General features: G+C 42.9%; 1 protein-coding gene across 3 annotated transcripts in view; it reads right to left on the bottom strand.

Moving 5' to 3' along the window:
- The window catches only part of JARID2 (jumonji and AT-rich interaction domain containing 2), a 225,360-nt gene that overhangs the window by 135,400 nt on the left and 62,623 nt on the right, over window positions 1-27,337 (bottom strand). The window contains exon 1 of one of the 3 annotated variants that reach the window (XM_086740169.1): window positions 3,560-3,580. The exons of the other annotated variants lie outside the window; for them this stretch is intronic. The gene's annotated coding sequence lies outside the window, so the exon portion shown is untranslated. Of the gene's footprint in view, window positions 1-3,559; window positions 3,581-27,337 lie in introns of those variants that run through there. 3 annotated transcript variants of the gene reach the window in all.

Raw genomic sequence — 27,337 nt, 5'->3', positions numbered from 1 at the left:
ACATAAAAGTAGCTTATTAAGAGGAGGGAAAAAGAGACGCGAGAAATGGTAGTGAGCTCCAAAAAAACCTCTGCACTCCTAGCTGAAAATCACTGCCATTTATAAATTTCACATTCCAAATATTCTTACGCTGTCTCCAGTTCTAATTAAAACTCTCCACCAAGTACACTTCAGACAGACACATAAAACCCAGTATGCACAAAGAGTATTCAGGAGCTCAAGATAATGAAATTCAAATATATTCTTTCTAATTAATTTCATTTTGATTCAGTTCATATTTTTATAAGGTGTTCAAGCTCCACTATGCAACCATATGAATACGGTCCAATAAAAAGTGATTTCTGCAGTTTAAATGTCTGCTAATAAGACCTACAGACACGAAGTTTAATATGGCCAATCCAATCCTGCTCCATATTACTAGTTATCTTAAGATCTTTTTCCATCCTTAAACAGAAAGCCTGATCCTTTACCATTCTGCATGCCAAAATACTGTCAAGGTAGTAGGGAAGAGAGAAAGACACAACTGGCGAGTTGTAAATCTGCCTTTACTATTTCCATGGGAATTTGAAGAGATCTAATTTTTTTGGCTTCTTAGAGCATCTGAAAGGTCAGTGGTATCAATATTTTAGAGAAGCTGGAGTACTGTTAATGTGTTTAGCATCTATCCTCACAATTACAACAGGAGGTCAGTGCTTACGTCATTTCTTTGGTAGGACTTCGGTGCCTTGCCTATAATAGGAAAAAATTTGCTCATCTCTCTGCTTCTGAGGAATCCAGTAGTATATACCAGCAAAAATGCACATCTGCCAATATATAACTTATTGCTCCCCCACTGAAATAAATAAATTAGCCCAAAGCCCATACAGGTTAGCTACCTTACAGGTGTACCCATCAGGAACGTGATGTTTTCACAGGCTTGGGGCTGAGGATAGAGGTCTCCTCGCAGGCTTGGGAAGGGCACCACATGCCTGCTGGATGACCCCGTGCCAAGCGGAGTGGCTCATTCACTCTTATTTAAATCTTTCTAGTTAGGTTGGGCTGGTTTAGAGATGAAACAGGAGGTCTTAGCTCGTCTAACTCACTTTAATAGCACTGCAGTAGAGTGTGCTTCCATAAGTAGCTCCACAACCAAACCCCTGCAAGAGGACAACAGCCAGCACTGGGGCAAGTGGCATCACCAAAGCTGGGGCACGGCAAACTCTACTCACAGGGTAACTTGCACAGTGACAGACCTGTTCGTTTGCATAAATCTGACCCAAAGCACGTATGGGTGGCGCAAGAAAGCCCTTGCCTTAGCTTGGAAATGTTTAACTTTGTTTCCTCCTCTTTCACCTCAGTCTACAGTATGTCTCTTACTCAGGCAATCACCAAGTTTAAAAGAAGATTTAAAAAACAAACAAACAAAACAAAACAAAAAAAAACCCCACCCAAGTCACCTTGTCAAATATTAAACCCAGGAGAGCCAATGACAGAGCCAAACACGCTGAACCTATTGCTGGGAAATCTCAGGATATTGGGGCCTGAATCAATTTTACTGAACAAAATGGGGAACTAAATCAGTTGTATTGACACAGGCTCCTGGGATGGATACGCTGATACTGCGCTAAAAGCACGACCCATTGATTTTTCTCGATGTAATATCCAAAAAGTGAGATTTTTACCAGGCACTTTTTATCCTTGTTTACATTCCTGACTGGCAAAATTTCCTTTAAAGCTGCGGGGGGGGGGGGTATCCGCCAAAGCTGGGAAAAGTAAACTAAACCTGTACTCTTCACTCCTAAGCCAATTAAAGAAGACATATGAGGAGACTCTAAAGCTACTCTAAATGTATTTTCGGGTCAGTCTGGTTACATCAGCAAATTTTCTGCATGAATACAAGCTATGTAATCAGTGAAAACCCACACTCTAAAGCTTTACCAAGCTCGCCCTTCAGTATTAAAAGTATTTGATTTCCAAAATACTACCCAGCAAACAAATGATGGTATTTTAGTAGCTCAGGGAAGCAAATAATAAAACTGGCATTTGCTCCGTGAGGAAATCACTCAGTAACAAATCAAATGAATGCATCCCAGTAACTTCCCAGAAGGCCTGCAAAACATTTTTCCAACATTTTTTACTGCCAGAGGAGGGTAAAGGCCATTACCTGGAACTGAAGTTGCAGCAGATTGCTCAGGGTACCAAAGACAAGAATTTCAGACAGCTATGCTGAAGCTCTGCTCTGCTACACACAAGCTTCAGTTCTTGCTACAATTTAAAACATGAGGGAAGAGAAAGCTAATAGCCACTGGTAACTCTAAGATCTGGCCTGACTCGTGAAGCTACACTATGTCTCCCCTGAATGGTTAAATTAAGAAGATAATGGGCAACTGGCAGGTTTTGTGGGGAAAAGGGGAAAAAAATAAAGTTATTTCTTATGGAGATAGCAGGCTTTCCTAATTGCACAGAATGATTTTTAACACACAGGTGTTTCACGACAACTGGATCTGTGTTAAAGTGATAAAGAGAAAACATAAGCAAGTTTCAACCTTTTCATTATCTCTTCCTTTTCCTTTTTTTTTTTTTTTTTAAAACAAAACAAAACCAAACACAAAGCCTGCGTGAGAACCTTCAAAATAACAGTGTAACCATTTTTCCTTGGCTTCTGCAGGTTTCTTGCCAGGCAGCACTGGGTGGATGCCAGGTGGCACAGCACCGGGGCCGGGGTGACACGCAGGCAGGGCGCTGGGTGCCCACGCCGACACAGCTCGTGCGACCGGGGGGTCCGTGGAGAACAAGTGCCTCTGCTCCACGAAGACTGTTTGGGTTAGTGTTCAATTCCCTCATCCCTCCTCTGCGTCCTGATCAATGGCAACATTCAAACTTTGCTGAAGATATTAGAAGCACATCAAAGACAACCATTAAGCTTCAAAGTGTGCTAATTGACATTTTAGCATCTACAAATCCATCTATGTGTTCTATCACTCAATTTAAGAGACTTGCTTCCCCGCCTGGTAAGTGTCCCCCATGTTTTTAGCGGGCAGAGGGGGATTTTCAAAGCTTTTTTTTTTTTTTCCCTCAGATAGGATTTTAGAGAATTCAAATTACAAATATAATGCACTTCAAAAAGTAACACGTTTCACAAATTTAAGAGCTCTTCCATAAAAGCTGTAAATGGCATCACAGCTATAACTCACAGGCTTCTAAGCTCCAATGAATTCTGCAGCTGTTACGGCACGTCGAAGCCAAATCATTGTTACCTTCACACCACCACAACTGAAAACCTCAGCTACGATTTTACAAACTGCATGGTGCTACATGAAAAAGAAAAAAAAAAAAATTAAAAAAGAAAGAAAATAAAAAAAAAAAAAACAAACGAACCCTGGGGTGATTTTGCAGCTCCTTCTTTCTCCTTTCGCAAAGCTAGCATAAAACAGACGCTAAATCCGTGAGCAACTGCTTTAGGTTTTCCTACAGTGACTATCCCACAACAGAATCCAGGGAAGCATTTCGGAACAACGTCCCCATGGATGCTGTAAAATCAGAGGATGCAGCACTCCCCTCCCCAAGTATGGGGACTTACAGCAGACGAGCCACTACCCAGCGGGCCAAGCCCAGCCGGGCTCTTCATGGAAGAGCATCTCAATGACAGCAGGTCTGGACCCTTCTTCTATTACTGTCACATACCAACATGTTCACCTTCTGTTCTGTTAGAGAAATCCTCATTCAGTCTCAGTATTTAAAGCAACAAGAAAGATCAAATTAAATTCTCAAGGTTTGAGCCATTCAGTTCATCGCTAGATCTATTTTAGGGTCTGAGGCTGTCAGCCACCCCCACAGAATCTGCACACTAAACAAGGCTTTTGACAGGCTTGTTTATGCCTTCTGCAGCAATCAAAGGCAAAACATTACAAATCAAAGAACTAGGAGACAAATACAGCACTGTGCACAACAGAAACCTCAAAAAGCTAGCCAGCAGCAAACCTGCCGCTCACCGAGCCCCGCAGAGCGATAAGAGATAACGCAGGAAAACAGAAACGGATAGTTCAAGTAAGAACAGGCTTGTGCTGTACGCATGCAAACATCTGCAGGCAGGACCTCTGAAGCACGCATCCATCAAAAGAAGCGGATGCAGAATTGCAAGACAAGGAGCAGACAAAATTGTTCATTTTCTCCAAAAGTATCATGGGGGAAAGGTCATAATTTAAGAATTCCAGTTTAAAGAATGCAGAGGATGTTAGATTTTTACCAGTATCAGAAAAATAACAAAGAAAACAAGCAGGCACGGACAATGTACAATATTTCTGTGGCTGGGATTTCAATGGAAATGCAAAGACTACATTTTGTGGCCTGGGCAGTTACACTACACAAGGCAGCTACCTCCAGCCTATGCCTTTCCTCAGAGAAGGCAAAATCATATTTTCTGTTAAATTCTTCCCTACGCTGAACATGTGTCAAAGATGGAGTCAGTTTTACTCAGTGGCACACACGGTGAACTGCATCGCCTATACTTTAACAAACCCACCACGGCTGGGAAGCTTCTAAGATGTACGGTAAAATTACACCCAGAAGAAATTTAGTGGTACGCCTTTGCTACTGTGTTCCTTTAAACCTTTCACCTCTTAAACTGTGAGTTCAATGTCAGATTATAAACATCATAAAAGCTCATAAAACCCAATCATAAAACTGCCAGCTCATTTCAAGATTATTTGCTCTTAGCCTTGCAAAAACATCATGAGCAGTATGAGAATTGCATCATCTTTCTGCAAACCCCAAACCCTCTTTGTTTGCTTCAAGCTAAGGTGACTGCAATCATCCTGTTCGTGTCACTAGGATGGGCAGGCACTGCAGCCTTACCTTGGAGGTGGACCTCCGCAGGTGAGCTTCACAGCATGTCACCTGCCTGCTAAACCATGCTGAGCAACAGCCCTGACATGAGCTTCTGATGAAATTACCTGCTATTACACTTTCCTCTTGCAAAACCTAGCTTTGTGTGTTACCAGCACAACTGACAGAGACATTAAAACCTCCTGCAACTGCAGCAGGATCAAACGCCATGTTAGGATTTCGGGGCATCTCTACGGGCCCTTCCATCCCACTCGGCAAAGTCTACCTCCAGCCTTGCCAGAGGCTGAGCCAGGCAGTACGGCACCTGCCCAGAGAGTGGGCAGAAGCACAGACTGATGGATACCGCCCACACATCATTAGCATCAGGTGCCAGTTGTTTCCATGAGACCGCAGTAGGAAAAGAGGCAGTATTTCATTATTTGGGCTGGGTTTCCTGCATGACCAGCCACATCATTTTGCCCCTCTCTAGGGAAAAGACTGTGAGCTGGATGGGAGCTGTTTGTTAGCTTCTCTGTGGAAAAGGGAGGTTTTAGTGAAATGAAATTGTCACAGAGGTCTAGGCAGAGCAGAGCTTATCAATCGCAGGTTTACGCCAAAACATTCCAGGAACTGGCTAACAACACCAAGCAATGCCACTGTGAAGTAACGGTTTTGAAGGCAGACTGCGATCAAGTCTGTGATTGTAGGACAGACCATACCCACCCCACCTACAATAAACTCAACCCAATCCTCACACTTCAAGCACATACCAACCCACTCTGGTTTTGGGCTTTGCTGTGTGCTTGCAGAAGGTGAAACAGGGAAGGGAAAAAAAATAACCACCAGAAAAAAAAAAAAAAGACAAAACCAAAGACTGGATTAGAGAGCAGCAGTACATTTTCAGGCACGGATCAGCTCTTGCAGTCTCTTGGCAAATGAGGTGGCAGCAGAGAATCATCCAGGCAAGTTTAGGAGCTGTGTTTCTTTTATTTTAATTTGCAGTCTATTGATTTTACTGTTTTGTGAGCTCGCTCATGAGTAATATTGGAACTGGAGGCTGAATGTAACGATGAACTGGGCAAGGCAGATGCTCTCTTTGGGTGAGTGTATCTCTTCTACGGCCAGCCTCTGCTCCCAGCAAAACACGCGGATCAGCTAGAGCCCAGCACCACTCCTGTGATGCTGCATGCAGGCAAAAAAAGTAACCATCCATCATCACAGTCCATTGCAATTCCTTATCAAAACTCCCTGACAGATACATGGAGGAGGGACAGACCAGTGATGATGACACTCCCTGTTGTGGGCAGGCACAAACTTGGTAGCTCAATCTTGCTACTGGAATGCTCTTAGATGTACCGGGCACATGATTACATCCAGTCACCTTACACAAACGCAACAGCCTCCGAGAGTGGCAGCTCCAACAGGATGCAGGGATGGAGCTACATATGCCTTGGGAGAGCAGGCTGTGCTGAATCCTAATTAAATTTATAAAAAAAAAAAAAAAAAAAAACCAAAACAACAACAACAACAAAAACCCAAAAAACTGGCGTGACTTGTTTAAATGCCTTTGCATTGCTAGGTGACCTACTCCTCCCCACGACTCCTGCATCCCAGCCATTGCAAGTTGCTGCATACAGATGTAGCAGCAATGGTACGGCTTAATCAGTCAATGTTTTCACAACACATATTTCAAATATTAAGCACTTATTGAAGACTTAGAAGTTACTGTGTAAATATTTGTATTATATTATACTGCTAATGCTTCCTTGCCAACTGTGGAATTTTAAATCTATCTCATCTGATAAAGCTTTATTTACATATCACACTGCTCTCGATACTCAACAAAGTGAACTGACTAAATTTACACCAACTCCATTCAAGGAGTACATGTCAGGAAAGAGCAATTCAATGATTTTTTGTCTCTGGTATGTGACTAAACTAAACCACAGGCAGTCACAAGCCTTGCTTTGGGTTGATATTGACTGTTTCCACTAGGCAACAGTGTTCACGAGGAAAGCATTGGAGAAATGCACCTTGCTCTTGAAATATTCCACAACCAGCATTCTCTACATCGAGAGCTATATACTCACAACATGGAGTCTTACAGAGAGTCTCTGCTCAAAATCTGGGCAGCCAGTGCTGCAGTCTGCTTTAGCCCTCTGAAGCGCTCCCAGGATGCTACTACGCCCCCAGGCAGTGCAATAGCCCCAGGGGTACCAGAGCTATTTCCGGAGGGGAAAGGCATGATTTCATCCACCTGTTCCATGTGGAGGCAAGCAGAGTTTGTCACTCGTTTATTTGGGTCAGGTTATCACCTCCCACTATTTTACAAGAGGAAGGCTGTGAGAAGCTGCTAATGCTCAGACAAGCAGCTAATGCTTGGGAAAACAGGATCAAGACACAACCAGCAGCAAACGCAAACACCATTATTAGTCCCAGACAAAGTACCTAATGTGAAAAAAAATAACAGCCACCAAAACGCAGTGAATTTTTTCACTATTTCTGAAAAAGACGACAGATTTAAATAGGCTGGTTTTCCACATACGCATTAGGAAATACTCGCTGTGCAAACCCCTTTTTCCTGCCCCTCTTCTTCTCCACCAAAAAACCCCTAAAAAGCGACAGAGAGACTTATGGGACTCCGTATTGATTCCAACAGTTGATACCAAGTTGATCATCATATCAGCTTTGAAAAATCTGTGCAGCTAAAGCACCCGCTGTATTGAAGAAAACCCTGCAGTGTGATAATCTGTTTACTCACTGAATCCAACTCGCAGATTTATTCTTTATTTTACATACTGAATGAATATTTACTCTCTGATGAATTTAGTTAGACTTGCACAATCATATATTGAAAAGGGGGAAAAAAAATGGAGTGGAAGTTGCATGCCACCTTTCGACAGCTCTGCCAGCTGGAAATATGCCATCAATTGTCTGTTCAGTACGTGACACGAAAGCTGAGGAGCCTGCTTAATAGAAATTCGCTCAATTTCACCGTGTTTACTTCAGGTTTAAGAAAATGGCCATGAAGAAGATAGATTAAATATTTTTCCTTTTACAAATATCCTCCTGTCTTATTTTGTAACAAGCTTTTAGCCTCATACCAAGTTTATGACATTTCTAATTTAAAATGTTATGGAAATTGGAAGAACAAAGTAGGAATGAGAGTATTAGCAGAATTTTCCTTCATTTCAAAATCTGAACAATATCATACTAAGGAAAAAAAGTATGGCCGAGCATTCTGCATGTGCTACTACCAAGCTATTCATTCATTAAATATATGTGCTTTTCTGTTCCAGAGAAATACGTCCTGCTTCCACAGAAAAGTCAAAAACATACACAAACAAATAGCAGAAAGCAGCAATTTTGTCAGCCGGCTTATTCAAGAAACAAAAATTCAGTACGTGGCACTTTTGCACAAGTCTTTCCCTTACCTTTTGCTATGCGCAGGGAAGGACAGACAGATGCACACACTAAGAAATACATGACACGTATTGCCCGTGAGTTGCAGCATCTCAAGCTTCAGGCTGCTGAGCTCAAGCTCGCTATCGCTCACAGCCCCGTGACAGTGGGCCAATTTACTAGCCCCAGCCTACTACAGATAAATAAACAAGCAGCACGTTGTTCACAGACATCTGTCTTATTTTTTTTCCCCTCCTTACCACTCAAGAAATGCTACTAATACAACAATTACTTAACCATATAAATCTGAGGTTAATAAAAAGACCACGCTTTGAGTGACAATATCTACTTTGCCATCGCAGAACTAACTCTTTATTCCCTATAAATAAATGTTATTATCCGGGAATTGAACTCTGAGTGGTGAACTAGCAGCTTGCTTTCTTAGATGTTTCAATACATTAAGTGCTTTGCATTATGGGCAGATCAACTGCCCATTCACTAAGAAAGGTTACCAAAGTGATGCTGTAATCTCATTTAGCTCCCCCAGTGTTTACCTTCTACAGCTAGTCTTGGATAGCAGGGGAGAAAAAAGTGCAAGAATAAAGCCAGGACAATCAAATGTGGACAGGGAAGAGAAAATATTTATCTCCTAGGTTAGAAATCCCTTTGCTCCAGTTACCTCACCAAAAAGGTATGGTGCCAAAAGGATGAAGAGATAGAAAGTGGTTTACAGATTGGAAACATTTTGAAATATAGATGAAAAATAAGGATAATCAAAATGCTGTGAAGTGACTTAACTGTTAAACAATCCAGTGCGTTCTACAGCAAATCTCACTGGTAAAAGCTCGGATCCATGACCAAAAATACACACATAAGATCAAGGCAATAATAAGGAGGACAAAAAGGCACAAATCACAAAGTTTTAAACCAGTCACTCCCTTTGCTCCTTTTTTCTCTGTTTCTGCCCCATAACTCTCACAAGGGATGGGAATCGGGGAAGATCCCCACAAAAAACCCTGCTCCCTGTAATAATAAAACCTCTCAATCCTGTTGCAGAATGGGTTTCTGACCTGAAAACTGCTGCCACTTGGAAAATGGAGAGGGAAAATAAAAAGCTCAAAATTCACCTCCAGGAGGACTGAGAAGGGAAGGGCAGTAAGAGAAAGGTAAACAAATAAGATTATTGGTATAAAAAGAATATATTTTATTTCAGCCAGGTAAGAAACATGAAATACTAATGGGGAAAAAAAAAGTTAAGAGAAATAGGACAAAAAAAATTGGCAGTGAGAGAAGGCTGACCAGAGCCTTTGGCTTAGGCAAAACATCAACCCAGGGAACAATTTTTACCTTTGGACAATAACCAGCCTTTGGTGCACAGTGCACTATATGTGGAGACCCACTGAGCGGGGAAGAGCGGGAGGGCAAGGCTGGGTGAAAGGCCTGCACAGCGCTGGGAAACCCAAGGCATACGTCTGAGTGCGCAGAACTTAAAATCTAACAAATGAAGCATTTGCAGACATCAAAGTATTCAACATTACGATGTTGCGTACAGTAAGCCACTGCTGAATGCCATGTCTAATTTCACACACAAGTTAATTTTTACATGGACTTTCCGGAAGCTAATGCATGTTTGCCTACCTCTGCTGAAATCACCCCTTTGCTTTGCTTAGCAGACATACGTAACTAGAAACATGGTTGGTCCAGGACAAGCAGTCAAGGACACAGCACCATCTACGATGCAGATGGCACCACAATCAGGTTCTACAATAAATCTTATTTTAATTTAGAGAACAGTTTTAAGAACCCAGACACATTAATTAACTGAGACTAGGGGATGTTCAGGGAGAGGGACCCGTCCGCTGCAGCTGCAGGCACTACCACCTGCACAAGAGGATCCTGTGCACTGGGTGGGGGGCACTGTGAATTGGGCCAAAGCTCAGGAGAAGGGTCAGCAGCCACCCAGGCAGTGGGACAGCGACTGGCACAGTCAATGGTAGCTGGTGTGAGTGCTCCTGCTCACACTGTAGAGCTGCTACAATCAGGGAAGGACAGACATTGAAACGTGAATCCAGAAAAGGGGGGTCCCAAATTGTCCCCAGGACTGGAGATGGAGGGTGATGGGGCTGCAGCAGGAGCACTGTTCCTAAACCAGGATGGGGAGACATCAAGCACAGAGGCATACTGGAAAGAAGGAGACTCACGTGGCTGTAAAAAGGTTCCCACTGTTTTCCCCCATGATGCATCTCAAACACTTCAAATGGGTTCATTCCCTCAACTTTATGCTATGACATTTCTCTTCTTACTTGAAAGAGAGGAAAAGACAAACCGTATTTCTGCTTGAGCCGAAACTCAAGTTGCTAAACCACCTTGGGAACAGGTCAGTGAGATTCCACTTCTCAGGAGTAGAGACTTGGTCATCCCCTTGTGCCTTTCGCACAAATTCCCTAGCAAGCCACAAGCTCCAAGGGCCACCATGTCCAAAAGGCCATCGCACCCGAACACCAGAAACCCACCCCACTACCCAACCCCAATGCTGTTCCAACTCCTGAGGCCAGTTGCGTGGGGCGAGGGAGAGGCAGGAGGCAGGGCACTCATCCCGCTGAAGCACACGCTGTCAGGGAGGAAGGAGCACACAGATCTGCCATACATGCAGACAAGTCAACATATGAGGAACCAATAAGGAAGGAGGCGACAAAATGGCTTCACTTGCTTTTTCCATTGTTTTATTCCCTCTCCCTCTTATCTCTATCGCTACATGTAGCTGAAAATAAAACCATTATGGAAGTTTGAAAGCAAAATCAATTAGTAAATGCAATGAGCATCTCTCCATTTTAGTCAAGCATCTTAAGGGGCCCAGCTGCTGCATTTGAGCAATAAAAGCAGGGCTGTTTGTTTAATTACTCGTTTATCAGAATCAGGCTCCGGCACTGCTCTGGAAACATGGACGCTCTCCTGTCCACTGGCAGGGAATAGGCACGGCAATGATCTTGGAGCAGCTTCCCTGGCTGCTGCACCAAGCAAGACACAAGTAAAAGATTTATCTTACACACCGTGTTCATAGACATAAATTTGACTTAATTAAAACAAGTTGCTCCATGAGCAGCCGAATTAATGAGACCCGATTGCACGTGGACCCACGTGCTCAGCTCCCCCGGCACCACAATCCCTGCTGGCTGGCATATGGCACCCAGTGGCCAGCTGCTGGCCACTGCTCCTCTGGGAAGGGCCACCAGCTTCCCTCCCTCTCCTCAGTTCAGCCACGCCACTTGCAGGAGTTATCTTTGAGAATCCTACCCCTCTTTCCAGTTTTCTCCAGATCTGCCAATGGATTATGAACCTGCCAGCAAAGGACAGAAGGATGATGGGAGCACACCAGTCTCCCCCCTGTGCCCAGTGCCCTGTTCCCTTCACTGCATCGTTGCCTTGCTCCTCCTCACACAAGGTAGCACAAGCATGGCCCAAACCCTCATGCTGGCGTCAGCTCCCCAGGCCCTCCACCAGCTTTCCTCCTCTCTAACAGAGCACACTGGATTTCTGCTCATGTACTTCCAGTCTCCACTGAGAACAGCATTCCAGGCAGCTGTGAAGCAACTTGTGCTTTGCTGTAATTTTCCTAGATTTTCTTGCAACAGCTTGGCAGGCATCTACCAGCATTATGCCTTCAGGAAGACGGAGGAAACAGAGGGAGAGGGGCAAAGCACATAATTGCTAGAAAACTCAGAAAACCAATGAAAGGACGTCAGATCATCTAGTCCATTCTCGACATCATCTGGCCCCTACAGCGCAGATGCTCAGTTCAGCCCAAAACACCCCAATAACACAACTGCAGGCAACACCTGCAAATGCCTACCCTTGCAAATATCTGCAAACTAAGTCAGAGATGTTATAATTTTATGAATGTAGCCCACAAATTTCCAATAGATTTACCTCCTTTTTGGTCTGTATTTCTCTAAATGCAACTTATGGCTGTCGTCTTTTCACTTTTGGCTCGTATAAGGTCCAGCTTTCTTTTCCTTCTCAACAGACGGGGAGAATACAGCTTTTAAAATATTACACCAAGTTTATGAGTAAGGTGGCCAAATCTTATAAATCAAGTATTTAAAAACAGGTGCTCCTGTTTTTCCAAATGTTTCCTGCATATTCTGGTATCGTCTCCCTCAACTTTACAGACAAAGAGAGCAAGTGTTAGGGGCATCCCAGTCCATCTAAGAGGGCACACGCTTAGGCGTGGGTTCGAGAATCTTTCACATTTCTCCATGAACTAGAAACTGGGGAAGGATGTTACCATTCCCACGAGCAACCCAAGACTTTCAATTTAATTTATTTTTTCTTCATGTCAGTGAATTTCAAAATTTCACATCTATCAAGACTGCACAACTCAGTTTCCAACATAATACAATAATCATGAACTAAGACGCATAGATAGACTAACGCTGGCCTCCTGCTTCTCCATCTTCCTGTCAGAAGAAATTTTATTTTTCTCCTTAATAAACTGAACAAACAAAAAATCCATCACAACAATGATCTCCACTTTAAAATGTGTCACAGTTCTGAGGTCAAACAAACAGGTCAATTAAAGAGAGGGGCCCCGCAGTTTATTCTAGAATATGAAGGGAACTGAAAATTAAATCAAAACACCAGAATGTCTGTAAGGTGGAGTTCATAAATACTACACATAAGTGGACTGATGTCCAATTCTGTCTTGTGACCACTGTCACAGTCATGTTTCTTCTCATATACTTTCGTTTAAGGTTTCAGAGCTGTTGTGGCGAGATAGTTTCTGGACAGGATGACCTAAAAAAGCCAACCAACACAAAATTGAACAATATGCATGTGGGGCACACGAAAAAAAAACCAAACCTTTTGGAAGGAAATATAAAAGAAATGGCTTTTATCAAACTGCAGTCTCCAAAAAGGACGTTGCGTGAGGTCACTTTCAGTGCACTGATCAGAAGAGTGACAAGTGACATCAGTTTTGGTGCGCAGAGCTCATTACCTGCTTTCCAGCACTTACCACATGTCAACTGCATTTATGGGAAGTTTCACTGTGCTATTGAAATGCTGAAGGCCCTCGTAACAAACCAGGATTCACCTTTCAGTTATGACAGGTCCAAACAGATATCATTTCAGAAATGTCAAAAACAGAAGAGAGGCATATCTCAAGGAGTCAGACTAACAATTTTACATTCAGCAACAAACAGTGCAAATTCACCAGGAATTTGCTTCAGCTGCTCCCAAACAGCAACTGTTTGTTTTTTAAAAAAAAAAGTAAATACTGAAGCCGATTTCACACTGCTACTCCTGATAGAGCTCAGAGAAGTTCACAGCAAACCTTTTTTTCCTTCCATGTCAGAAACGTACTTGACCTGCAAGAAAATACATCAGTCTGGTCTAACCTGAGGACTGAGTTCTGCATCCATGCAGAAGCCAAAGCACTCGAGGGGCTGAGACCTGAGCTGATTTCTCCTTTAGACACAGACCAAGCTCCCTCCAGGCCCAGCTGTATGGAAAACCTCTTCTCTTTCTCACTGTGAGCAACCAGCAACTTGTTCCTCACACTCTTAGCTGAAGGAGCCTTTCAGACAGATCTTCACGTATGTCTGTCTGATTTTGTAAAGGTTTTTAACTAAGTTAAGTAGAAGCAGCAATAAGGATGTGACGGCACAGGCTTCAGCCTCAGCTACCAAACCACCACCATCTATTTCGGGCATCCACAGAAGGCTCAGATTCCAATTGCTTGCCCAGGCTGAAACCCCTGCTGCTGCATCCTCATGCATTTTATTTTTCTTTCACGTACTCACACCTCTGCTGCTAGGTTAAAGCCAGAGCAGGCAACGCCTATCCATGTTGAAATCGCACCTTCGTGTTATTACACAGACACACATCATCACAAATGCAATGAAGAAATGCAGGTGTAACAGACCAACCTCTCATGTAAACAGGACTGTAAATCAGCCCCCTGTCATCAACCTTGTGTTTGTGAAAATGCTTTTTAAGATCCCATCTAGGCTTGCCTGGAACCATGGTTCCGCGCGAGTGGGGACTCTCCAGCACCGGCATGAAGGCTGGAGCACGGAGGTTGCCTCTCGCAGGCAGATGAAAACCAGATGGGCTACAGAGCTGCTCAGGATGGGACAAAGTCCTCCACAAGAGGAGCTGGAGCTGCAGGAGTGGTGAGAAAAATGATGGAGGGCAGGCACACATCTGCAAATACGGTTAATGATCCTACCTCCATTAATAGCAATGGAAAGAGATTTCTTACTGCGGAAACAACACAGGTAGAAAAAAAGGAGCAGCCTGGGAAGTTATGAACCAATTCAGGGATTTTACAATGTCGTTTCAACAGTCCTCTAGTACCTTATTGCCCAATGATCACCAGCACTGCTAGAATGGCAGACAGACAGATAAAAATAGAAGTCCATACGTATGGTGTGACAAATTCTGTGTTGCTACATTTTAATTCACAAAAAGGCGCACAGTATAAAATTATAGACTCTTTGGAAGTCAAAGGCAGAAGACAGGGAGATTTTCATCAGTCGAGGATTTCACTGAGAAGCATATACAACACTCCCACAATGTCAGGGGAAGCGGCTACAGTGCATATACTTAAGTATTTCAGCAGAAAGTCAGGCTGAAGGGAAGCAGGCTAAGTTAAAAAATTAAATTCCTCTAAATAAGCACTTGCTACTCACTAGTAATAGAGCTGAATTTAAAAAAAAATTTTAAAACCCACCACAGTAATTAATTAAGAGGATATCAAATGCATTTTATCTGATTCTTTCCTGCCTCTGTAACCAAGCTGTGCAGGAAACAGCCTTTTACCAGCGCTGCATTCAGAAAAAGGTGTTCAAGAACCCAGTCAGTCCAGCCAGCCCCCCTCCTCAGACAGGCAGCACCAAGGAATCTGCACATCCACGTAAGCGCGGGTGCATCCAGGAAGACCCATCGATCGCAATGTGCTCAATCTTAATTACTCCTGACCACGTCTATCGTATGGCTGCACATGTTCACATCCAAGAGCAGCATTTCCTTCAGATCTGCACGGGAAGTGAGAAGGGCAGAGGAGTTCAGCTCAGGCAAAACTGTTAAGGGTTGTTGTTTTGGGTTTTTTTTTGTCCTGGCGAGTATGACTTTATCAAGCAAACTTCGTTACATACGATTACCGCCACTGGAAACCCCGCGCGCTTTAACACTTGTAAGACCTCTAGATGTTGGCAAGGAAACACAGAAGGATGCACAAGATTAAAACCAGAGCTGGAAGTTGAAAATTGCTTTTTGAGTCCCTTGCATATTTTTTTTTTCCTTTGTTTAGCTGATCCAGAGCTGCAGTCTGCAGGGAAAAAAAAAAAAGTGCTGGCATTTTCTTCGCAGGCTTAATTTCCCTTTATGGTATCCTTCCTTTCATTCAGCTGTTCCACAGGAGTTACTCTTATGTCTGGCAAGCCAAGACCTATAAACTTCATCCAAAACTTCACTTCTAAAGCTGACTGGTGCCAGAATCCAGTTTTATTTCTATGACAACTTTACTCTTCTTACTTTTCTTATTTTAAACCTAGCCTTTACATCAAACTATGTGCTGGAAATAGAAAAGTATATCCAAAGAGGATACATTTCATTTTGAGGCCTTTCTTCACCAATCCACCAAATTAGGTAACTTATTACGAGGAATTAACAAGAAAAGTATGGTCAGCTAGAGGTCTGAGTTAAAAGGCAAGACATCTGGAATCTGTTTGGGTCTTCTAGAACTATTCTGAATTTTCCCCCAGGCTTCACTATCTCCAGACGCTGCTTTATTAACAATAGTACAAATCAATCTTGAAATTTCTTTACCTTCCATCAAGTGTTTTCTGCAAGGGCATAATGCCACAGGAAAGTCCCCAGGAAGTCCCACTCAAAATGTTTCTATCAGCCAGTCAGGGGGGCCAGTGACTATGTAGGATGTGGACATCAAAGATGCCAGCGGTAGGCTGGGGGGTGGTGGCACCGCTACGCATTAAACCAAGGAGGCTGAGGAGCATAAGCCAATGTGTAAACTGTCCCCTAAGCCAGACCACGAACAGTAATGGGGAAAATCCCATTAAATACCAGATTTCCTCTGGAAGGATATGTTTGTCTTGATTTTTACAAATACTTTCATAATTGGTCTGTGAAATAGAAAATACAGAAAAGGAGTTTTTTTTGTAAAAGAAATCTAGCTTTGGAAGGTGGGAGCATTTAAAAAAAAACCTGCAGAATTTGCAACTGACACATTATATTTTTGACACTGGAAAGAATAAAATAATCTACCTAATACCACTGCCTAAATTAGTTGGAAAGAGAAAAAGTGATAAATAGATTTTAATTTCAATCTAATGATTCGCAGCTTACAGCCCCCAGTCAGGTCCAGCCAACCAGAAAGGTTACTCATTCCGGGCACCACAGTACGTACCCTCTGTGACAGGGTTAGCTTTACTTAGCAGCCCATGAAACAAGCAGGACAAATACATTTGGCTTATTACTAGAAAAGCCTCGGCAATCCATTGTTTAAGATCAAAAATACCTTCAATATTTCTTTTTTATTTCTACAAAAAATTTGTTCAAACATTCGCATCATTTTATCTATCCATGACACATACACTTGAGATTATTTTTCCATTCCCAAAGAGATAAACTCTGTAGATGACTACTTTTCACTCAATCTGAAAATGGTGGTCTCTGTCCTTAAGCCAAAAAAAAAAAAAAAACCCCTTTCACTTCAAATAATGAAGCTAAACCTTTCCATTCAATTCTGCTTTCACACAGCTGCTTGTCTTATCAGAGAGATACTTTCCTCAGTACTTTCCTCAGAGCTGCAACATGATGCTTAAGTCTGGAAAAGCTTAGAAATATTTCAGTTTTAACACAGGCGTTTGGGTGGTTGGTTTTTTTGTTTGTGGGTTGGTTTGGTTTTTTTTTTTCCCCACTAGACATAAAAATACCAGGCTGGAATGATCCTTTACATCTTTCTTCCAAAACACTAGTTCTAGATGAAACACTGATTACTGAATACCTCTTTGTATTTTATAAATTTTCAAGACCAAAATGTCTTGCCTCAGGAGGATAACAGACAGCAGAACTTTATCAGGTAACTTCTACAGTCACCAAAAACCCGTGAGCTACTGATATTTTTATTATTATTTTTTAAAACAATTTTATCCATTCCCAGTAACTCTCTGTGATGGAAAATTCACTACAGGCCTAACATTGCTAAACTGTACTTAGCATAAATAATGGTGAGAAAACACTATAGCTGAAAAAAAATGCCTGAAAAAGTTGGGAAACCAGTCACAATTTCTAGTAGGCTTCAGAGGCTACAGGGCACTTAGCATTTAAGTTAAGACAAATGTTTCAAGAATCCTAAGGAATACAGAACATAATGGCAGCAATTTACATTTTGGAGTTAAAAGAAAGAAAGCATGCATGTTACACAGAGGGAAAACACAAAGAATTACTTCAACAGCTATGGAAATCCCTTGGGAAAACAGTATTTCAGTTTGAATGTGTTTCTTCCTATTTCTTTCCCCTTCTGGAAAGAATTACTACTTTTTTTTTTTCTTTTTAACAAGTATACACATATAAAATACACGTATGAACTGCATTTAAAACTGTTCAATAAAATTACTACATTAAAGAAACCACACACATTTCCAAGAGAATCAAGACAGACAGACAGACCGTGTTCTCACAAAGCAGAAATACTGCCAGATACACACAGGACTGCCCAAAGTCACAGAACAAAGAAAGCTCGCACAGATGAGCAACATGTGGCAAACCTTTAATCAGCCATTTTTTTTTTCCTACGCGTGCTAACACCAGCAAAAGCCGGCATCAGGGATGTCAATATTTCACAGAGCAGAACAAAACCAGCCCCGACAGTACGGGGGCACCTCACAGTGTCAGCAAACCGCAGCACTGCGCAAAGCCCAAGAAGAAACACCTTTGAAATCAAAACCATAAAGCATCTTGGACTGTGTTTGGATTATTTGAGATCTCAAAGGAAAAAAAAAAATTAAAAATCAGTTCTGTTGTAACTAAAACAAACGCATGGCAGACAGTCATCCCATACATAGCAGAGTGCCTGCAGAAGACATTTATTGAGAGACAGATCTGGCTTGACAGAAGAATTTGTTTGGCTCTTCTCCCAAAGGAGGAGGAGGACACCAGGAATCCCTCAAGCACAAAGAAGTGACAGGCTGTAGGTAATTCATCCTCTTTCCCAAAGGTCTTGCCATACATTACCTGTGCCATGATGGGACATACACCCTCCATACGCGGGCACTGCTCGGGAAGCCTGTGTTTCCAACACAAGATCTGGAGACATGCTGGGGACTGATGTCTTGTCTTTGTCTGAGTGACAGTTTATGTGTCCTGCCATCTGGCTGGATCCACTTACTCAAATGCAGAAATGCAGCCTCTCACCTTCTTTCTTCCCACCCATTAGATGATGGAGCACCTATATCTACATATAGATGGGAGAGATGCAACACCTACTACAAACGGAAAGGCAAGCTGGGGGGGGATGATGGCCATATATGCACCCCTAAACCACGCAGCAGCCAGAAGCTCATGAATCACCGATTCAGGTCCCCTGGCCTAGACTTGGCAGGCATGCAACAGCTTACTGGAGCCACCTCAGAACAACCAGGTTTGTTGCACTGGGCTCAACAGAGAAGAAATCTGCAAAGCAAGTTTGCAGCTAGGTTTGCCACCCCTTCACATCCCAGACCCTTCCCAGGAAGGAGTGGACAGCATTGTCTTCCCGTCAGCTTCAGGGGAGCCAGACCAGCTCAGAGCCCACCAACATACTGGTCCTCCTCACTGGGGAGACTCTGCCTCGGTACCTCCTCAGCACTCCAGTCAGCGACGCAACGGAGAGCCAAGATGCATGCTTCTAATTCGGGTTACGCAGAGAGGTGGCTTTAGAAAGGACAGATTTTCCTGCCTCCCTAAAGCCCACAGAAAAATTGGGGGGCAGGGGGGGAAGTACTTTATAGACTTGAAAAAAAAAAATTTACAGTGAAAGGCAGGGACCCATCTGTAACCAAACATGAGTCAAACTGGCCATGATGATAGAGAGAAGTCTTTCATAAAGCTGCTGCTGGAACTTTTATTGTACTTTTAAAAATTCTCGTAAGGGCAAGGCTTTGTTCAGTTTTTGCTCATTAGATTTCTGCAGTTTCTACCCTTTATCGGGCTATTTGACATTATAGGTTGCTCTAGCCCACACAGGCACATCAGCCCTGCATCAGAAACCTGAGAGAAGCTGCAAGATCAACAGCCTAAATCGTTTCTTGTGCTGTGGCTTTGTTCTCTCCTTTTACCTCTGATCCAGCAAATTAAATTCTGTTTAACCTGAGTCGATATTGTTACTGATGTGCATGATTACAGATGCATATGTGGATTGTTTGAGAGTGAACATTTTTCAGAGTGATCTGATGAAGATTAAGGTAATTTACTCGATAAATGCATAAACATAAACGTAAAAAATATTTTAAAACACATTTCACTGTCAAAACCTTCATATGCTTTAGATTCTAATCTATGGATTTAAACATTAATTAGACCTGCATTTTCAGACTCACAACGTTTTCATCTTCCTCCTTTCTCTGCATGCTCTCAGCCATACTAAATTTCTCGGCAAGAGCTTCTGCTGCCCATTAGCAGCTCAGAGCGCAAGATCACAGTTACCTCAGCCATTTAAGATGGCCCAAAATCCAAAAACACAGCTTAAAAAACAAAACAAAACAAAAAAAAAAACCAAACCAAACAAACAAAACTAGGGAACATGAATAATAAAAAAATGGCTTACCGTGCGTTTTGAGCTTTTGTCTATTTTAATGAACAGTGTGACCAGTGTGTTGCAGGGGATGAAGACTGATTTATAAAGAGTCATGGATGTTCCTGCACAGAAGGCAATCAGTTCCCGGTTTAATTATTCGCCATGAAAACAAAATTCCCTTTAACCATTTTGAACATTGCCTTTTACTTTGACTAAAGTGCCTCCTTGCCTTGCGTTTGTTCCTGCCCCAGTGAAAGAATCGTGTCAGAAGTCTTGCTGGAGCCACAAGAGAAGCAGGACGACCTATTGTACAGCAGGGTTAAATACAGCAGCGCTCCATTTACTCCTTCTGTACAGCTTATTATGTTGCACACTTCTGCCATTTAATTTCTACCCATAACTAAGTGGCTTACGCATTCCTTCATTAAGCCCACCTGCCCACACCTCGCAAGAATTTTACCGTTTCATCTCAATCTCTTAAATTCCACCCCCTTAACTACTTTTTTTCCTTAAAAACATTTTCTAGCCCTCTATTCATTGCATGATTCATTTCTGACCAGCTTTTTATTCCCTCAGTATCCTGAGATGAGTAAAATTAAACCGTTTCAGAGCTGACGCCACAGCACCAAATCTGTGAGAGCAACAGAGAAATTTCGTAATTATATTTTGTTCTGTTCTGCACCATTTTATTTCATGTCTGTTTGACTACTAATCCACGCTGAAACAGAACATGAAAAGGTTTGCGTGAGCTGGGCTGGGTGATGCCCGTATCTTTTTTCTTCAGTAGTTACAGTTAATTTATAACCCAGTAACGTGCATGTCTCGTTCAGATTATTCCTTCCAACGTGCATTACTCAAAAATTAATTTTATCTTCCAGCAAGCTGCCCACGGAGCCTACCGGGGCTGTATATCACACAAGAGAGGAAGGAAGGAAGGAAGGCACTTTATTTGGTTTCTGAGCTGCAGCTTGTAACTCCATGACCATGGAATACCGCAACAGCACAGGCTGCCTGCAGATAAGAGGGAGAGTGGAGCGAGCTCCGAAGCTGCTCCAAAACAACCCTGCTTTATGGCAGATGGTCCCCCCACCGCTCCTTTTTGGTGCAATCAGGGATGGAGGAAGGCAGACTGCGTGGATGGGGCCACAGGCTGGCGGGGAACACACAGGCATGGAATCCCAGGCCAAGGGGGCCACAGGCTGTCAGGGGCTTGCTGACTTGAGGGGGTCCGAGCCCTATTTATAACCTTCATTCCGCACAACTCTGAAGCGGAGGTTTTCTTTTTAAAGTAAATCTCTGTGTACACTTGCAGGGCTTTATAAATTTTAAACATGTGCGTTTATCTCCAATTAAACTCCTATGCAAATTCATATGCAAATAAAGTGCAACCCTTGGGCTCCTGGCCAGGTGCCAGTTCAGCCCCTGGTACCACAGAGGTTATGCACCACCGACGTGGGACCAGCCACGTTCGAGTCCAGCCAGGAGAAAGCATGGTCCCATCCAGGGGAGAACAAAATCAAGGGGGCTGCAGGTTTCTCAGTCTCCAAAAAATATCGCATCCACGCCATCAGAAAAAGCACGCATGTCACTCAAATGCAAGGGAAAATTACAAAATTACACAGTCATTCGCAATTACACAGATTTCTTTCAAGCTCCTCTCCTCCCTTCTCCCTGGCTCTTCAACGCTTCACCCAAGCTTGCGCAGTAGGAGTCAAAACCTTTTCACAGGCTCTGTATACAGGTGCAGTAACAACACCTCTTCCTTCCCCCCCAAAAAAAAACCAGGAAGACAAGCAGGCAGCTATAGAGGAAGAATAAAAAAAAAAAAAAAACCCAACCAGATTTCAAAAGCGCATTAATCTGGTTGACAAGCCATGAACCACATCACCGCTCTAATTAGAAGCAGAATCTAGGGAAGCAGAGGGAACACAGAGGTGCAAGCATTTATAACAAAAAAGGGACTTGTGATTTAATGACCTCCTTTGCTAGTTTAAAAATTAATGGGGCCAAATCAGATTAAAGCATTTTTAATACAAACCAGTCCGACATTTATCACTGGTTCTAACTGTAAGGTGGCTCCCCCATCATTTCAGCAGAATAAGAAATTCTCTTCTCTTTTTCATCCAGGCCCACTCCAAAATTAATTCTTAAAGCCGCCTCATATTTAAGCTGTTTCTGCTGTGGTTCAGTGCATACTGCTGACTTCCAGTCTCAAATCCCAGTTATTTAGGATGACTCCTCCCTGTCTCGCTGCTGCAGGCACAACCTGGGAAGGGAGATGGGGAAACCCCAGCCCAGCTTCAGACAGCGACAGCACTGCAGACCTGCGGGTCAGAAGGGTTTTGTTCCTCCTCCTCGCACCCCAAGAACCACCACTCACTGCTTCTTGCTCTGATGGGCTTTTTTTTTTTTCTTTTTTTTTTTGCACACTTATTTTTAACCCAGGCCAATGCTCCGTTTCACAGAGTGGCCCAAGAAGTAGCTGTGCTAGCACAAGTGGGAAGGAGCAGATCCTGGGCTGGATGGACATGGTCAGCTGGATGGAGGATGGTCAGCTGGATGCCGTCCACCCAGCCTCAGGGCGACACCGAATCCCCTCGCACACTGCTGGGCACTTCCTTGCATCAAAACCTGCCTTTGATTTACAGTTCGCCATTTCCCACCACTACCACAGAGAAAGGGAGGAAGCGTAGCAAGTGATATCCTCCTGACGGAAAAAAAAAAATAATAAATAATCTTTTTGAACATGGCGTTTCTGCAGTGCTTTGAAGGCAGAGTTAGCCTAGAGAGCTGCATGTGCCAAGAGCATGGGCTTCCACATTAAACCTTCCTGGGAAAAAACAAAACCAAAAAGCAACCAACCAAACAAAAAAAACAAACCCAACTTGCAAACACCAGTGGATGGTGAGATGACAGCAGAGCCGCAGTCACAGCATGCCAATGCTCTCAGTCCTCTCCTCCTGCCCTGTCGCTTTGGTTTGGTTTCAATGAGAAAAAATTATAACAGCAATCATCTGAACCTCACTCCTTCTTGCAAAAAATTATAGCTGAGTTACTCCTTGGAAAAGTCATTTACTAAGTTGTGAGTACAAAATTCTGGGACAGTCAATTAAAATACTGAAAAAGTCAGCCAACTGCAAACAAAAGTTAATTTCCTTTGGACAGGTATATAAAACCCCCTATGGTTTAAAGGCCAACATCATAACTTTAAATAACTCTTTCAAACCAAGTTATCAACACTGTAGAAAGGAATCTAATTTAAAAACTCAAGTCATTTATTTCTGAAGCGCATGAGATTTACATTTGCTTACCACTGAGAGTCAAATTTTCTTGAGGGACATGAGCCATTTACAGAGAAATATTCTTAATTCAAAGTGTATCACAACTTGAGTTTTGCTTCTTACAGATGCACAGTGCCCATCAAAAAAATGAGTTACATAGAGGAGCTTTCAGCCACTGAATGAAAAATAGATCAGATCAAACACATTCCTGGGGTGTAGAAAGGCACTAATGAGAAACAAAAATGAACGCAACCCCAAATCTGGATTTTTGCTCTCTCTCCCGTCCAAGTATCTCTATGTCTTAAGCCAGAAGAGAAACCCCTTTTTCTGTCCAGCTGTGGCACAAGAGGGACTCAGCCTCCCAAAGGGCAACTGACCGAAATCCACCCACCGCTCCCAGCACACCTGGACACCTGAACAGGCAGTTCAACTGCCTGCAGCTGCATCTGTAAAGCACCAAAATTAAACCCACAAAAGCCTATTAAACAGCAGCAAGTAGTTAAGCTGCAGAGAAACAGCCCATTATGCAACTCCACTTAGCAGGTAAATGGTCTTATCTCTTCCACTGCTTCCTTGGAAAAATATGCAAAGCTGGGAGAGGAGGAAAGCGCAGGGAGAGCACTTTTTGGCAGTAACAACTGTCAGACGGAGCTCGGTCTGAAAAGAGAGGTGAAAAGCTTTTGCTCACTTGGACCTTAACAGCACGGAGGATGCTTCATGTTATATATGAAAGCAACATCTATTTAAAAAAAATACCTAAGAATATAGTATCAGTACATACTGCCTCGGGGGTTACATCCATTTCCTGCTTATTAATTAACTGGCTTGTTAATACAACAATTTGCAGGCCTGTACTGCCTAGCAAGCTGAGGGAGCCTGTGTTCTCCCTGCCAAGATCAATGTGCATTAGTCTAAGCCCTCTGATGTTGAGCAGACTCTGCTGCTGTCAAAGATAACTGAGAAGCAACATTAACTCTTAGAAACATCTGCTCAGTATTGGAGGGACCAACGAACAACACGGCATAAAGTTTAACTCTAAAGGGCTGGGTGAAACATCACTTGAAAGATCAGTACCAAAAAATAAAACTAAAAACTTCTTTTGTCTGTGAGCAATGCTATCGATGAAATATAAAAATGAGAGATCTGTAACCATCTCACAGGTCAGACATAAAAACCCCTGTAGCTCTTGTACTCTCTATGGTCTGAACCTCTAGATAACACGAATCTCATGTTATTGAAGTGTATCGGTTGAAAACACTCACCTGGTTGCAATTCGAATACAAATAAACCATCTTTGAGGCATTTCCCCAGCACACCAGCTTTGTTCTTTGGGCTACATTAACATTAGCCCAATTAGGCCCTCTCACTGAGCATGTGTCAATTCCCAAATGCTCAAGGATAAATTTAAGAGGTGTCAGGACACAGCATATTTACGCATTGTTTGCTTCTCTGTTTTACAAGGGCTCACGTAATGAAGACTAAAGGGAAAAATTTAGCTCTGAAACCTCATCTCGTGTAAAATGAGACTGCCTGCTAACAGCAGTTACGTGCTTCAGCAGCATGCAGACCACATGCTCCTTGCACTACGCCTGCCTCCACTTTATCCCTCTGTTCAAATCTCAGCTCTGGGCTGACGCTGAAGCTTCACGCTTCAAGTCCTTTACGCATGCTGGAGATTTCCCACCTTCTTGCTGAAATTGCCCATTGGGCTTGACCTCGAGAAATCCCCCAGCTCTACAGTTGCACGCACAGCGCCTGGCATCCTCCGCACAGCAGCCTCGTTGCTGCCCCACAACTGAGGCATGGCATTTCCACAGGAAGGCTTCTGCTTTCCAAGTGACTTTCCAAACTCAACGGGTGGGCTGAGGAGACATAAACCTGAACACGACCTTCCCATGCATAAAAAGAGCATGCTCACTCTCAACAGGAGTAATAGGCAGAGTATCAAGACTGCCCTTTTTCTACTTCCATCATTTTTCCAGCTCATTCCAGCAATGCGCATTAAGGCAACTCTCACAACATTGTGATATTTTTTATATATTCCTTCAAAGTAAAACTATTATCACTTCCCTACATCTTTCAAAAGATATAAACATTTAAATCAGTGCTTATGGTAGTGCTTATGCCACTTCAATGAAAGAAGAGAAATACTTCACTAGAGTGAAGCAAGATGCTAACAAAAAGGTCTGTATTTAATACAAGCAGCACGCAGTCCATTGTTATGCTAAAGCCACTCTTTTTTCGGGTTTGTTTTGTTTTTTCCCATCCTGAAGGGACACCCTGTTGAAAGGAAGAAACTGAGGAGGCTGGATACAGGTTGCACAATCATGTAGCTCTTGAGAAAAACCTGACAAAAGACGCGTGTGCGTGTATGTGTTAAAATATCCCTCTTTGGATGCCTGTATATACATAGTTATCTGCTCAACAGGCATATTTTCACATTATGGGAAAAAAAATAACAACTGCAGCCTGCTATCAACATTTTCACCAGAGAAGGAATTACAGTACTAATTATCTACCAGTCATCCAGATTTTAACCCTAGACTTCTCTTACTCTGGATACAAAAAAAAAGCAGAGAGTTCTTTGCCATGAGAATCAAAATTCTAACTCACCATTTAAACATGACTCAGCGGTGAAAAAATTCCTTTTAACTGTGTGTCAAACTTTAGTGTCCAAAAGGTAATTTTATGGGCAAGGGCAAAAATCACTTCTAATAAGAATTTCAAAGGGTATGACTGCAAAAATTAATTATTAAGTCAATGCACAGAAGCAGACAGGTTTGTTTTTAAAATATTTCTGTTATCTCCCTCTACATTAAAACACATAACATTAAAAGAACTGTGTAGATAGTCCTATCTTTCTTCCTCTCTGGACCAGTAGCTTTGTTTTGCTGCACCAGAAGACAAGATGCAGGAGCTCTTTCACCACCTGACTGCTGAGGAGGTACTCCATCACAGCTGGGTCTGAGCAGGTAACACGCTGCCCATTAGGTGAACCAAATGGAAAGCATGAAACAAATGTTACTTTTCAGACCCCTAATCTCTACCAACACCACACGTTTCCTTAAAACTACCCCCAAGATGCAAACAATGACTTGAACCCCATCGCACGAGGCCGCTGTGCAACAAGAGAGTGCTCACGGTAGGACAGGACAGAGCGAAACCAGGTAGACAAAGCTGCACAAGGGAGTGCAGTAACAACCACCACCACCATCAGATGGGAAGGAAGGAGAGTTAGTGCAACAGCATCACACAACAAGGCTAGCTACATAAGCATTTTCCAGGTTTGGTTTGATCAAAATGGCATTCATCTTTATGTATTTCATATGTATTTATATATTTTATGTACATTTATATACAAGATCTATATAAAATTATAAATACGGTATATTACCCCTAAGACCCTAAGATATAACGCTGCAATGACGACAGCAAACAGTGTAAGATTGCCAACTGAAGAAAGGCCCTGAGTGAGGTTATCTGGCAGAGAAGGTGGCTGTGATCTTAGACATTCGCCTAAGGACAACAGTCCACGCACACAGAACCAGGGAGATATGGGGTGCACACATTCATGTGAGGTGAAAGCCAAGAAGACAGTGGCCAATGCTATGAGCAGGGCATGGGAATATTCTGGTAATATTCTGCTGCCTTCCTGTAAAAATTCAGGGAGGAAGAAGGCATGGCACAAACCACCTGCCCTGCAATGCAAACTTCACATCACGGTTCCTTGGGGAAGGACAACAAAATGGAATGGCACTGCAGTCCATCTAAAATAAAACACGCTTGAGTAAGACTGAGCTGTACAAATTGGGTACTGACCCCAAGGCCACGGCTCTTCAGCACGGACCACCTGCACTCAGAGAGATGAAGCTCCAAAGTTTCAGCCTCAGGGGTTTAACCCAGTCAATGGGGAAAGCACCATCCCCTGGCCGCCTCCTTCTCCTCAGCCATCAACACCTCTGATCAGAGCAGTTAACACGACCACTTACAAGCCCATAAAAGCTCAGACCTCTAACACAGAAACAAGTATCCTGAAGAAGACATAGTAATGCAA

Source organism: Chlamydotis macqueenii, chromosome 2 (genome assembly GCF_036417535.1).
Source record: "Chlamydotis macqueenii isolate bChlMac1 chromosome 2, bChlMac1.mat, whole genome shotgun sequence".
Taxonomy (NCBI): Eukaryota; Metazoa; Chordata; class Aves; order Otidiformes; family Otididae; genus Chlamydotis; species Chlamydotis macqueenii.
The sequence above is the reverse complement of the archived record's forward strand: the minus strand, read 5'-3'. Positions and strand labels throughout refer to the sequence as shown.